This window comes from Triturus cristatus, chromosome 2_1 (genome assembly GCF_964204655.1).
Source record: "Triturus cristatus chromosome 2_1, aTriCri1.1, whole genome shotgun sequence".
NCBI lineage: Eukaryota > Metazoa > Chordata > Amphibia > Caudata > Salamandridae > Triturus > Triturus cristatus.
Window position 1 is genome coordinate 523,892,923 of NC_140581.1, and position 13,877 is coordinate 523,906,799.

Sequence of the window (13,877 nt, forward strand, 5' to 3'; positions counted from 1 at the left end):
ACACACCGCCAGCCAAGCGCCAGTCCACGCACACCACCAGCCAAGCACCAGTCGACACACACCACCAGTCAAGTGCCAGTCCAGGCACACCACCAGCCAAGCACCAGTCCACGCACACTGCCAGCCAAGCGCCAGTCCACACACACTGCCAGCCACACGCCAGTCCACGCACACCGCCAGCCAAGCGCCAGTCCACGCACACCACCAGCCAAGCGCCAGCCTACACACACACCGCCATCACATTTAGGATTTTTTTTAACAAATATAAAAACAGAAACAAATTGAAAATAGATACAAATCTACTAACACAAAATCTGAAATTAAATACATTGCACTAATGCCAACTTTGAAACAGATTCACATTTTTTAAAGAATACAGACCAGGCAGTTCACTTTACCACTCATGTATGCTCCCAAAAATTATTTTGCGTGTGGTACGCTCTAAAAAAAGCAGGGACACACAGCCCAGGGTTAGAAGGACACTCAGGCAGTACATACGAGTCTCCTTCCGCGTACCTCTTCGCCAACAGACTCTACATCTCCTAGTGGGAAAGTCTTTTGAGGATGTGGGAGGAATGAAATCAGGAAAGTGGCGATCTTTCAATCGAGCCACATCCTCCACGACTCCAACTCTAGGAACACTTGCCTGTTCCACAACAGCAAGGCTGCCTATCACAGATTGCTGTAACTGAACAAAAGTCAACTTTGATGCAGGAGAACACTCCTTGAACACAACAAAAGCATTGAAAGTTGCTAAATTAAAGAGATGGATGGCCAACTTCTTATACCAAACGTAACAGCAGTGTAAGGTTCCAACCTCTGATCTACTCTATTCACACCACCCATGTGCTTATTGTAGTCTAAAATGCACACAGGTTTGTGCACTTCAGAAATCTGACCCCAAACAGCCACAGGTGAAGTACTCTCATCATGGATGGTAGTCGGCATGTAAACATCCCGCCTGTCCATAAATTTCACAGCTAGTAGTTCATTACTACGCAAGGAACTGCACTGTCCCCTCTGAAGTTTTCTGCAAACAAGCTCTTTTGGATAACCTTTACGGTTAGAGCGGATTGTGCCACAAGCAAAAGTGTCCGCTTTGAACAATTCCTTAAACAATTGCACAGCAGTGTAGATGTCAAGGTACAAATGGTGGCCTCTGTTAAACAGTCCTCTAGCAAGATCCCACACAATTTTCTCAGAAACTCCAAAAGTGGACGGACAACCAGGGGGGTCAATAGTGGAATCCCTACCAGTGTACACACGGAAATCAAAAACATATCCTGTCCTACTCTCAGACAACATATACAGCTTAATTCCATAGCGTGCCCTCTTGCTAGGGATGTACTGCCTAAAAACCAAACGGCCCTTGAACAAGACCAAAGACTCATCAATAGATATTTCTTTCCCTGGAGTATAGATCTCTGAAAATTGATCTACAAAGTGATCAAGAACAGGCCGAATCTTAAAAAGACGGTCACAGTCAGGGTGAACTCGTGGCAACGCCAAAGAATTATCAACAAAATGCAGCATCCGTAGCAAAAGCAAATACCGATCACGAGTCATAACTGCAGGAAATGTGGCTGTTGCCATCAAGGGACTGGTAGACCAATTTGAAGCCATGGACGGCTTCCTTATCAAACCCATCAATAAAGTCAAACCCAAAAACTTCTTCATCTCTTCCAAATTTGTGGGAGTCCACCGGGTAGCTCTAGAGTGGGGCCTAAGTTTGTCACGGTTGTCCCTCAAAAACTGTTCAGCATACAAATTAGTCTGCTCAACAATCTCACCCAAAAATATATCATCCATAAACAACTGAAAAAACTGTATAGGCAAAAAATTTTCACAATCCACTCTACACCCTGCATCACCACTAAAGGCAGGCAACACCGGCTGCACCATGTTTGGATCAACCCAGACTCCAGCACTTCCAGTAGTAAGCCTAGCAGCCTCAGGCTGCAATCCAGATGCCTCTTGCACCATCGGCACAGCAGTATCCTCCTCTAAAACAGGCACTTCATCCGCACTGAGAGTAGCTTCATCTGCACTGAGAGTACCTTCGTCATCCGATGATTCCATGTGGAGAGAAAACTCACTGCCTGAATCTTCCCCTCCCTCCTCTCCCTCAGACGCACTGTCAGTCTCATAATCCTGCTCAGAGGAAGATTCAAGAAGCATACCAACCACCTGCTGAGCAGTCATTCTACGGCTAGCCATACTGCTTACTAATAAAAGTAACTTGTCAAACAAGTCAACAAAAACAAACACTTTGTAAAATAAGTAATAAACAAAATGCACCTTTATCAGAAATACCTATATACTCCAAAACGATACCACTCACTTGCCAGAAGCAGATAAATTCACCACCGCCTACTCTGCACAGACACACTATGGATCAACAAGATCCCACTAAAAAAGAAAGAGAAAAGAAAATTACAGATAAGACAATGCAAAACACATCGCAAAGAATTCCATGCACAAAACACTAACTAAATAAGCTGCCATTATGACACCACTTACAAAAAAAGTCATTCATAAATGACACAAATACTAATTTGGAGTATATACAACAAAAATGTTTTTCTTACCAAAAAAATGCAACTACGCAAAACTACAGAACACCACTGTCGAAATCGCGAACAGGAATCAAAAGCTTTACACTAGAATAAAAAGAAGAAAAAAACATTACAATCACATATGCAAATAATGCACCAGTCCACACACAATCCACCAGCCAAGCTAAGGGGTAGGTGAGCCTAAGAGTATAAATAAAATATTCACTGCCATAAAAGTTGAGCAACCCTTGCCCTTGAGGCCACTCCCAAACACTAAAATAAAAAAAAAATAACGCAGGTGGATAGTGGCTTCTGCCCCCCTTGAGGACAGATGGGCCTAAAAACATACTGCTATTCTGCCACCCAAAGAGGGCAGAAATGACCACAATCATCCTCCCATAAAAGGGAGCGACCCTTGTCCAAGGGGCCGCTCAACAACATAAAAAAAAACCCGGGTGGCCTAGTGGCCCTACAAATAAACAAATCAGCTGATCTGCCCCTCAGGGTGGCAGAAACGGCCAAATTAATACTCACAAAGTGGGAGCAACCCTTGCCCAAGGGGCCACGCCACACAAAAAAATCCCTGGTGGTCTAGTGGGCCCAATTAAAAAAAACATGGCCATCTGGCCCCCTGCGGGGCAGACACAGCCACAAAGATTGACCCCAAAGGAGAGTGACCCTTGCCCAAGGAGTCACTCTCCACAAATAACTCCCTGGTGGCCTTGTGGGCCCTACATTAAACAAGCATTTGCAATGCAATCGGTCTCGCCTTTGGGACCTTATATGTACTTAGCTATGCAGCACATTAGCCTGCTCCCTGAAACATCTGCTGTTCTTTGACATGGAGGGAAAGCAAGCAAAAAACTGCGTGACACGCCAAGTATTGGAACATACGGGGAGAAATATTGCCTTTCATCGGGAAATGATATAGTCCAAAGCTCTGTTTTTAATATAAAATCTGGGTCTTCGGTGGTCATACAAGATACAATACAAGATTTAAAAAAAATATTGTCTATGGGTGCTCGTGGAAGACAATTTCTATGGACTGAAAACTAGAGAATGCTGAAGTGATTCTAGTATTTTACTGACCTCTGCTGGTCATTTTCTATCAAGAAAGTTAAATAAGAGTCAGTTGATCAGAAAAAAAAGTCCCTAAGCGGAAGCAGACAAGTCCTTGGGCTGATCTCCAAAGCCCACAAACCATGTAAACATATAAGTATATACTAAAGTATATACAAGAGGTATCGAATGCTCGACCTAAAAATGGCATAATCTGCACCCCCATGGGGGCAGACTGCCAAAATCATAAGCCCCCAAAGGGGAGTGACCCTGGCCGATTTTATTAAAAAAAAAATGTCTGCACCCCCCTAGGGGGGCAGACAAAGCAAGAATATATTGCCCCCAAAAGGGGGAGCGACCCTTGCCTAAGGGGCCGCTCCCCCCAAACAGGAAAGTCATGGCCCTTTAAAAAAAAAAAATCCCTGGCGCTAGTGGCCATTCCTGCTGCACGATCGTGCAGCTGAAATGCACAAAAGAGACATTGAGGGAAAGGAAAACCCTTTCCTTTCCCCCGATGCCTCTTTCGTTTAAATCCCCCCCTCCCCAGCCCCAAAACTTACCTCTTTGTTCACCGACGCGCAGGAAGCAAATGGCTTCCTGCGCGTTGGTAAACAAAGGGAACCCTCAATGACGTCAGCGCGCCTCGCGCGCTGAAGTCATTGATGACGTGGAGGCGGGCGGGGGGAGGCAGGGGAACGTTTTCCCCTACCTTCCCCGCAACAAACCCGCTGATCGACCACCCACGTGGGGAGTGACAGCGCCTCCCCCGTGGGTGGGTGTCATGACGAGCTGGGCTCTTCATGAGCACACGGCGACTGTGTGCAAAACTATGGTATATTACTTTAAACACATTTGTAGAGCATTGTTTTTCTACTTGTATGGCCTCTAAGCACCGTAGGGGTTTAGGTACCAACATGCAGTAGTCCCAAGGATTACAATACAGGCTGGAGTCTCTTTTTCCTCAATGCTTGAGTGTCTTCAGTAGTGTGAGCATAGTTAAGATGCTGTGTAACACAGTTGGTTGTAGCTATGTAAAGATACCTCAACACATACTGGTTTCTTTAATAAGATATTAAAGACTCAATGCACAAAATATTATCCTAAGGCGAGAGCCTCATGTGTGAGATACCAGTCATACAATAACTGAGCTCTGGAAAAGCGGGCTACTAGCTTTTAAAGTGCTTCAAGGCCCCATCAAGGGTAGTAAGCACTATATAAATGCAATTACAATAATGTTCTCTAAAGCACACTGCTGCTCCTTGGAGCTAAGACGGCCCAAAATTAAATACCGAGGACAGCACATGTATTGTGTGCACACTCCTCTGATTTCTTTGAGCAGTGCTCGATGACTAGATCCAGATGCTTCATCTCCTCATCTCCAGTATGTCTTCATAATCCCTCCAGTGTGCCCTCATGCCAGCCAAAGCCTCACAGTCATCTTCTAGAGCCTCATCACCTCGACCAGGCGTACACAGCCCCTTCACTGTGATCTCTCCTGATCCTGTGGCATGGGCTCGCAATGACAAAGGCGTCAAGGAGATCCACAAAGCGGGAACCTTTTCCAGTGTCCTCTCAGCAAGGAAAGACCCTTTACACCTGCTCACTCTCACAAGGCCTCTAGTGTGACATCATATTACCTATGGGTGTCCACAGACCTCTTCTACAATGCCTTCTGATCAGCCAGGCCTTTACACCTATCCCAGTGTCACCATTGTGCAACTCTTGACGTTGTTCACATTCTGTGTTTTCATCCCACATGAATGTGCATTTACTGCTCATGTGGTGTTCTATCTAGAGCTCCTGACACTAGACATCCAGCACTAATGGCATAAGTAATCTAGTACTCCTGTTATCACTCCACACCTGGTGCTCCAGAGACTACATATGGACACAGACTGATGCTGCTCAGAGTCAAGGCTGAGGATCCCAACAGCCAGCACCTGGAGCCCCTGGCAGGGAAGTCTTGGTCCACCTGCCAACACAGAACGGATGCATTTGACACCTCGAGTAGGACGCACCTCATCTACCGCATCTGGGGCTCCTGACATTCCAGGGGTGTGACCTCAATGCACTAGTGTTCCTGGCACCACACATGGAGTGCCGATGACATAACCTGGTACTTCAACTATCACTATACCTCTGGCGCCCATAAAACGCCAGGGTTACTACTCTCAACAAGACAAGGTCCCTACCACCCTACACATAATACTCCTGACACCGAATGAATCAATGCTCCTGCCAAACCAATACTTAAGTACCTCACATTCCGAGGCTGATGCACACCTCGCAGCATGTGCCCCTGAAACACCAATGCTGAGGGCTCCGACACACTTCCTGGCATCCCAAGGATGCTGTCCCTACCAGCTGCTTAGTCTACTTTGCTGTGAACCGGTTAATCCGGTTGGGCACTCACAGGCCAGCTGTCATGTCATAATATCTTAGGGTAAAGCACCACTCCGACCTCATGCTACCTTGACCATGGGAGCCCCACCCTGGGTTTGCAACAGCAGATGTACACCGCTCTATCAGCACCAGCTTCTGACAACCCCCCACCAACCCCCAAGCACATAGAAAGGCAGGTCCAAAGAAGCCTTTATAGTCCTCCGGCGCCCTCTGTGACCCCCCTCCTCTCCACCCGGGGTGTGCTCGTACCTTTGTAGCGCTCCAACTCGTCCTATTTGGCCCGCACATACTCCTCCTGGCTGCGGGATGCTGGCAGCAGCCCAGGAGTGTAGGAGGCCATGAGGGCACGCTGCCCCCACGGTGGGTGCGGACTGGGTCTGCTCCTCTGGTGGGTCTCTTCTAGCTCCCAGGGTTTGTTTCCGGTTCCGCTTCCCTGTTTGTTTTGGACTGAGATGCAGCGATCCCCGAGGAGTAGTGGGGGCGGGCACAGGGAGACAAGGAGGAATGGTGGGGGCGGGTAAACACAGCACACGGAGACGAGGAATGGTGGGGCAGTACCGGCAGGGAAACTTTCTATACTGCGCCCTGGTGCCCTTTTTTCCTATCCAAAAGGGCGGGTGCTCCATACATAGGCATGGAGCTCGGCTGCAGAGGAGACTGAGTCAGGATGCAGCCACCTGGATGTGTGGGGAGGGGGGGAGGCATGCTAATTTAAATAAGACGAAAACATTGCAACGATCTCCAAGGAGTAGTGGGGGCGGGCACAGGGAGATGGAAGAGTGGTGGGGGTGGGCAAAGACTGCAGATGGAGACAAGGAGGCGTGATGGGGGTGGGCACACGGTGACAAGGAGGCAGCTGGCGCCCTGTGCGCCGCTGCTTGCTCCTGCGGCAATATGCCGTGGGAGTGAACTTTTCTAAAGAGGTGGGACATACACTCAACTATTAGCGATTTGCAGGCTACGATTCCAAAAAGACAAACTAAAAGGCCAATCGAATGTGTGGGAGGAGTCATAACCACATAACCGAGATACAACAGATCACCTACAGCACAAGTGCTGTTTAGGCTCGACCTAAAAAGGAGAAGAGAAGATTGTGAAAAAGAAGAGATTGAAATAGGGAGTGGAGGGGGGCGTGGCTTGGACGCCGAAGAAGATGGCCGCCTAGCACGGGAGCTCCGCTATGCTGGGACGATGTTCCGCGATGTCCTGCGCTCTCGAAACCGTGACATGAGCGTTTGCGCTGAATTCCAACGTTGGAGCCTGCCGCCTGTCTTTTGAGGTCTGCATTTTGGATTTTGGTGCCTGCGTGCGTCACTAATGCCGCTTTTTCGATCCTCCTCAGTGCGGCCGCCATTTTGTGTATCTAGGAGCGCTCAATGCATTCACACAGTCTGACATAAATGCTGCCTGCTTACTTTCCTATTGTATGTTTTCCACGCATTTTTGAAGCCTTTTTGAGGAGACACAGGAGTCGTTTCTGCACAGGAATGCTATGGAGGTTTGATATTTACTTCTATTTTGCCTGCTCCTCCACTTGGTTTTACCAGCTGCGAATTTCTCCTGAGGTGATATTTTATGCCCTTTTTTGCGCTATGTGTGGAATGACTGTTTTTATGGCGCTAACTTGCTTTTGGGCACTACATTTTATTCTTTGACTTGCCTTCACTACTTTTTTGAGGAGATTCTTCAGGATTACGTTTTTGAACCATGTGAAGTGGCACTGGACTTCCCTTTGTTATAAATGCCTTCATCTGGCGCTGCGATCCTATGAGGTTTGATGATAGCTGTGGTGGTTGCTCGTGCACATTTTTTGTTCAGCTCTCATGTTTTTTTTTAATAAAATCCACTCTCACCTCGGCGTTTATTGAAGCGCCGCACCTTTTTCTGCCTCAGCTTTTTCAGCGGGGACTTGAATGTTTTTTGCGACACTTCTCTCAGTTCAGTCTTGACCTCACATCTGTGCCGCCTATCTGCACTGTACGGTTCCCGCCTGTCAGGGTCAGGAAGTTTCTTTTTCTTCTCTTCCTCCTAGCCTTGGTACATTGGGTTACCTGGCCCCTCAATACCTATGGGCAAGTTACGTAATCCGAAGTTTGTTTTTGTGCCCTCAAAAAACGCCTCTGCGACGTCATCTGCCTCCTCCTCAGCTGCTGATTTGTCTTCTACTCCAGACCAAATGGCGGCTTCAGCTCCTAACCGTGCTTCCTCCTCGCAGCCCTCTTCAAGTAAGGTCTCTTCTCCTTCTACATCCTCTAAACGCTTGAAGCAGGATTCTCCTCCTCCGGACAAACCTTCTTCTCCTATCTCTCTGGAGTTACTCCTGGAGGAGATCCGTGCTTTACGCCCATTTGTTGAGGAGACTAATAACAAAATGCAGAACTTTGAACTAAAATGGTCAACTATGGATAACAGAGTTTCTTCGGTGGAACAGCAGGTTTCAGAGATCCAAGTCAATTCTCAACGTATTGCCTCATTAGAGAAGTCCGTCCTTGCCCTCCAGCGCCACACTGAGGAGTTAGAAAATAGAAATAGGAGGAATAATCTGCGCAATTATGGCCTTCCAGATTCCCTGGAAGGGGATGATCCTGTTTCGTTTTTCTCCTCCTTCCTCCTGAAACTTTTGGATTTGCCTGCCACTACCTCTCTTAGCATCCAAAGAGCTCATAGACTTGGCCCTCGCTCCTCCACCTCATCCAAGCCTCGTGGAGTTATCATTCTCTTCTTAAAGTTTACAGATCTTCTTCTGGTCCTTTCTGCGGCTAGAGCCAAGCGTCAAGTTTCATGGTTAGGTCAGAGGGTTTTTCTTTCCCAGGATGTTTCAAACGCAACTGCTGCAAGGCGGAAGGAATTTTTGAACCTTTGTGCCCCTCTACGCTCTCTTGGAGCCAGATACGGCTTATTCCACCCTTGCATCTTTAAAGTTACTCATCAGAACCAAACCTGGACTTTTCAAGATCCTGCGGAACTTAAAAACTTTATTCACATTCAGTCTAATGCTGGCATGGATACTTCTACTGCTTGTGGTTGAATGCTTAACTCTCTTTTTTTTCTTGCAGGTTTTATCTAAAAGATTTTTGCATTGCTTTGTGTCTTATTGTGCGTTTCTCTTAGATCAAGTTTTTTTTTTTTCATCTAACAGATTGTTGTTTCTTTCTTTTCCACGCATGTTGTTTTATTGTTTTTTCCTCCATCTGATTTGTTCACATCCTCTTTTTCTTCATCTAGGCAGACTGATGTGTTCTCCTTCACTCCATACGGTTTGTCTTTTTCGTCTTCCGTCCTGACTCGGTGTGTTCTCCTGGTTTTGGGTGGTCAGTCTTCTCGAATCCTTCCACAACCCCGCCACCTTTTCTATGTCCCCCTCAGGTATGTTACCTTCAGTCATCCTTTTTGGATATGTACTGTCTCTTCTTGTACTTTTTTTCTCTTGTCCTTTATCTCTTTTCTCCCTCGTCTTTTTCAACCTATTATTCTCTTTTGTCTCTTCTTTATTTGTATCATGTTTTTATCTTTCTGTTTATATTCTCCCTTCTGTCTCTACCTCCCTGCATTTGTTGCGATTTTCCTTTTTGTTAGTATTTATTGTCTTTGATATGATATCTCCTTGCTTTTTCATTGTTGCTGTAGGTACTGTTTCTATTCATGTTCTATTGCGTTTAAATTCAGAGTATTTTCCTTTTCTCTCCCCTGTACTGGTTGATCAATTCCGATTCTCCTTTGTTTCTCTTTACCTCTCTCCTTCTTTTCTCAACCTACTTTATCGATACTTCTCAAAGTTTTCTCCTTTTCGACTTGTCTTTTGCGTATGCCTCTTCTTCTTTACCTCTTCTATTCTATTTGATTCTATGTTATTTGTTAATTCAAAGTTATTACCTGGAATGTAAAAGGTTTCATTAACCCTATTAAGCGGCAGAGAGTTTTGTCCCATTTGGCCTCCTACAATCCAGATATTGCTCTCTTGCAAGAAACTCACCTTAATGATGTTGAATCTCTGAAGTTAAAAAGAAGTTGGGTGGGTACAGTTTCATTTTCACCCTTTGACAACAAAAAGAATGGAGTTGCTATCCTCTGTCACAAGAGGCTTAAATGTACGGTTCTGTCCCAGGAGACGGACTCTGAAGGTCGTTGGATACTGGCCAAATTACTGCTAAACTCTATCCCTTTGACTGTTTTTAATGTCTATGGGCCTGTACAAGCAGACTGTTCTTTTTGGCCTTTGATTACAGAGAAATGTGTTCAATATAAGGATGTATCATTTGTTTTTGGTGGTGATTGCAACCAGATTGTTGACCCGTTCCTTGACCGTAAATCCACAGTCCGTTTCACACCACACAAACCCCACAAACAATTTCTTAATACTATTTCACAATCACACCTTATCGACTCTTGGCGTCTTTCACACCCTGACACGTTGGATTATTCCTTTTTCTCTCCTCCTCACTCATCTTTCTCTCGCCTTGACTATATTTTCCTCTCTAAATCTTTATCTCAGAATGTTCTGTCTTCTTCCATTGAACCTATTGTCATCTCGGACCACGCTCCCATCGTGACAGATTTTGACCTACTCCCACCACATCCTAAACCCTCCCGTTGGCGCTTTAATAGTGCACTTCTTACAGATCCCAATTTTTCTTATTCTTTTCGCTCTTTCGTTGAGGAATTTTTTTCTCTTAATTCAGACCCTAGCATTTCTTCCCACACTCTGTGGGATTCCTTTAAAGCCTCTGCGAGGGGTTTCATCATTGACTTTGTCTCTCGGAAGAAGAAACAGTTTACTCAAAAGCGGAAGTCATCCCTGGCCCATATAAAATTTCTGGAGCACCAGTTCTACACTTCTTCTGATAAACTTATGTCACCAGATCTCCTGCGAGCTAAACTAGAATTCAACAAATTAACTACGGATAATGCTTCTTCGATTCTTCTTCGCAGTAGTGCACGGTATTACGGAGGTCGCAATAAATCTGGTAAGCTCTTGGCCAATTATCTTAAATCCCGTAAGGAGCGCACTCTTATAGACTCTATATATTCTTCTGCTGGCAGTCTTCTCCACAAAGACAAAGAAATCCTTGAGCAGTTTCAATTGTTCTATCAGAATCTCTATACCCCAGAGTGTCCTCCCACTCCTTCCCTTATTCAGAGTTATTTTGAGAAACTCCCTAAACCGTCTAATTCTCACCTGAATTTTCCGGACCTTGACCTCGATCTCTCTCTCCATGAACTCTCTGCAGCCTTGACATCCCTTACTAAAGGCAAAACCCCTGGCCCTGACGGCTTTCCTGTGGAATTTTATTTGCACTTTTCAGACATTTTACTACCTAAACTTTTAATCCTCTTTCAATCATTTTCCTCATCTGGCAAGGCTGAAGGCACTTTTCAAGATGCTACCATCTGTCTGATCCCCAAAGAAGGTCGCGATCACCAATTTTGTAAAAATTACCGACCGATTTCGTTAGTTAATGTAGACTACAAAATCTTTGCCAAATTACTTGCAATGCGCCTAGACCCCCTTATGCCTCATCTCATTGGCAAAGAGCAATGCGGCTTCGTTAAGGGCAGGCTTACTTCGGACAACTCTCGCCTTTTTCTTAACGTCCTAAATAAAGCTCCCTCACTTTCAACCCCTCTTGCTGCTATCTCTGTTGACGCAGAGAAGGCCTTTGACAGGGTTGACTGGTCTTTTTTGTTTGCTTCATTGCGGTGGCATGGCTTTGGTCCCAAATTTATATCCCTTATCTCTCTCCTATATTCTGCCCCCAAGGCCTCGGTACTTGTGAATGGACAACTCTCTCCATCTTTTAATCTTCAGAGGGGTGTTCGCCAAGGTTGTCCTCTTTCCCCACTTCTTTTTGTCTTATCTCTCGAACCCTTTTTATCCTCCATTCGCAATAACACTTCCATTTCTGGTTTCCCATATGGCTCTAATCAGTTGAAACTTTCTGCCTATGCGGATGACATCTTATTATTTATTTCTGATCCTGAGTCCTCCGTTCCCCCCTTGTTATCCGAGTTTCACTCCTTTTCTTTGGTTTCCGGTTATAAGATCAACCCGGACAAAACCGAAATTCTCCCTCTCACCTCATCCTGCCTCCCCCATCTTTTCACTGCTACTGGTTTTGCCTGGAGTAGCTCCAAGATTAAGTACCTTGGCATTCTGTTTTCCAATTCCATCTCATCCTCGGTTAAATTGAATTTGTCGGCAGTTATTTCCAGGATTGATCAGTCGCTCTCAGCCTGGAATCCCCTCTTTCTTTCCTGGTGGGGTCGTTTGGATTCAATTAAAATGATGATTGCCCCTATTTTAATTTATACCTTCTCTATGTTACCGGTTCATATCCCTACATTTTACTTTAAAAAATTGATTCTCTCCTTTCTCGTTTTCTTTGGAAAGGTAAGAAATCCAGAATTTCTATTGCCACCCTCCGCAAGCCTAAATCTAATGGTGGGGTTAACTTCCCTGATTTCCGTCTTTATCATAGATCCTTTTCTTTACGTCAAGCTTCGAGATGGATCTCATCAACTATTTCTCCTTTTACGCCCCTTTGGCTTCTCATTGAACAATCTTTACTATTACCCTTCTCCTTTGCTGAGGTGATGCGATTCTCTGCCAGGAATCCTTTTTCTCTTTGCCCCCTATTCAAACATACCTCTTCTCTTTTAAGTCCTTTGGTTCTTCCCTCCGAGGTCACACGTACATCCTTCTTAAATTCTCCTATTTGGTATAACTCTCTTATTCTTTTCAAAAATAGACCCATTTTTTGGAGAGCATGGAGGGTAAAGGGCGTAATGTGGGTCAACCAACTTTTTGACGGTGTATCCCCTTGCTCTTTTCCCCAATTTCAACTTTTATTTCGGTGCCCTCGTTCCTTTCTGCGGAAATTCACAACCCTCATGGCAATTATCCTTGATCGTTATTATTCTCTTCCCTCCTCATCATCATCGTCACCTCCTCCTTCTCTTCTTAATATTCTTGCTACACTCCCTAAAGCATCTATCATCTATAAATCTTTTGTATCTCCTAATCCTAATCGTGTCAAATCTAAAGTGCAGCTTTCTTGGGAATCGGATTTTTGTTGTACTTGGCCGATTGCTCTGTGGGATAAGTTGTGGTCCAGATCTTTAAAAATTTCCCGCTCTGCTTCTCTTACTCAATCCTTATTTTATCTGTATCACAGGCTCTACCTTTCTCCCCTTTCTTTCTCCCGCTTTTCTCCCTCCTCTGACTCTAAATGCTGGACCTGTGGCTCTTCTGATGCTGACCCTTTTCACATGTTTTTTCTGTGCCCAGTTGTTTCTACCTTCTGGGGGAAAGTGTGGTCATGCCTCTCTCGTATCTTCCCTCTCCCTTCCTCTTTCACAAACTCTTTTCTCTTTTTGGGTAGCCTCTCTGATTCCTTGAATCTCCCTGCTCATCTACACGGTCTCTTTGACCTGACACTTGCGCTTGCCTTCCAACACATTTCTTCAAACTGGAAATCTCTAGCTTCTATTTCCTTACAAGGCTGGTGGAATTCATCATGCCACTTTCACAGATTGGACGTCTCCTTTGCCTCCACTTGTAAACCTGTTCGTAATGTTGATTTTTTCTGGTTGCCTCTTACCACTTATTTGGACTGCTTGGCCCTAAAGAAGCCTATATGTCTCAATGCAGAAAATGTTAAACCTCCTTGAACGTCTAGAACTCTCTCCTCTTGCTTTCCAGTATGGGTTTTGTTTAATACTATTGCTTGTTTTATGATGGTAATTTTGCATCGCTGATATATACGATTTGAATATGTGTCGTAATTATTAGATAATGTATGGTCTATATTATGTTATTTATGTCTTCCTTTCCCTTTCCCCCTCTTTTCCTCCCTTATCCTA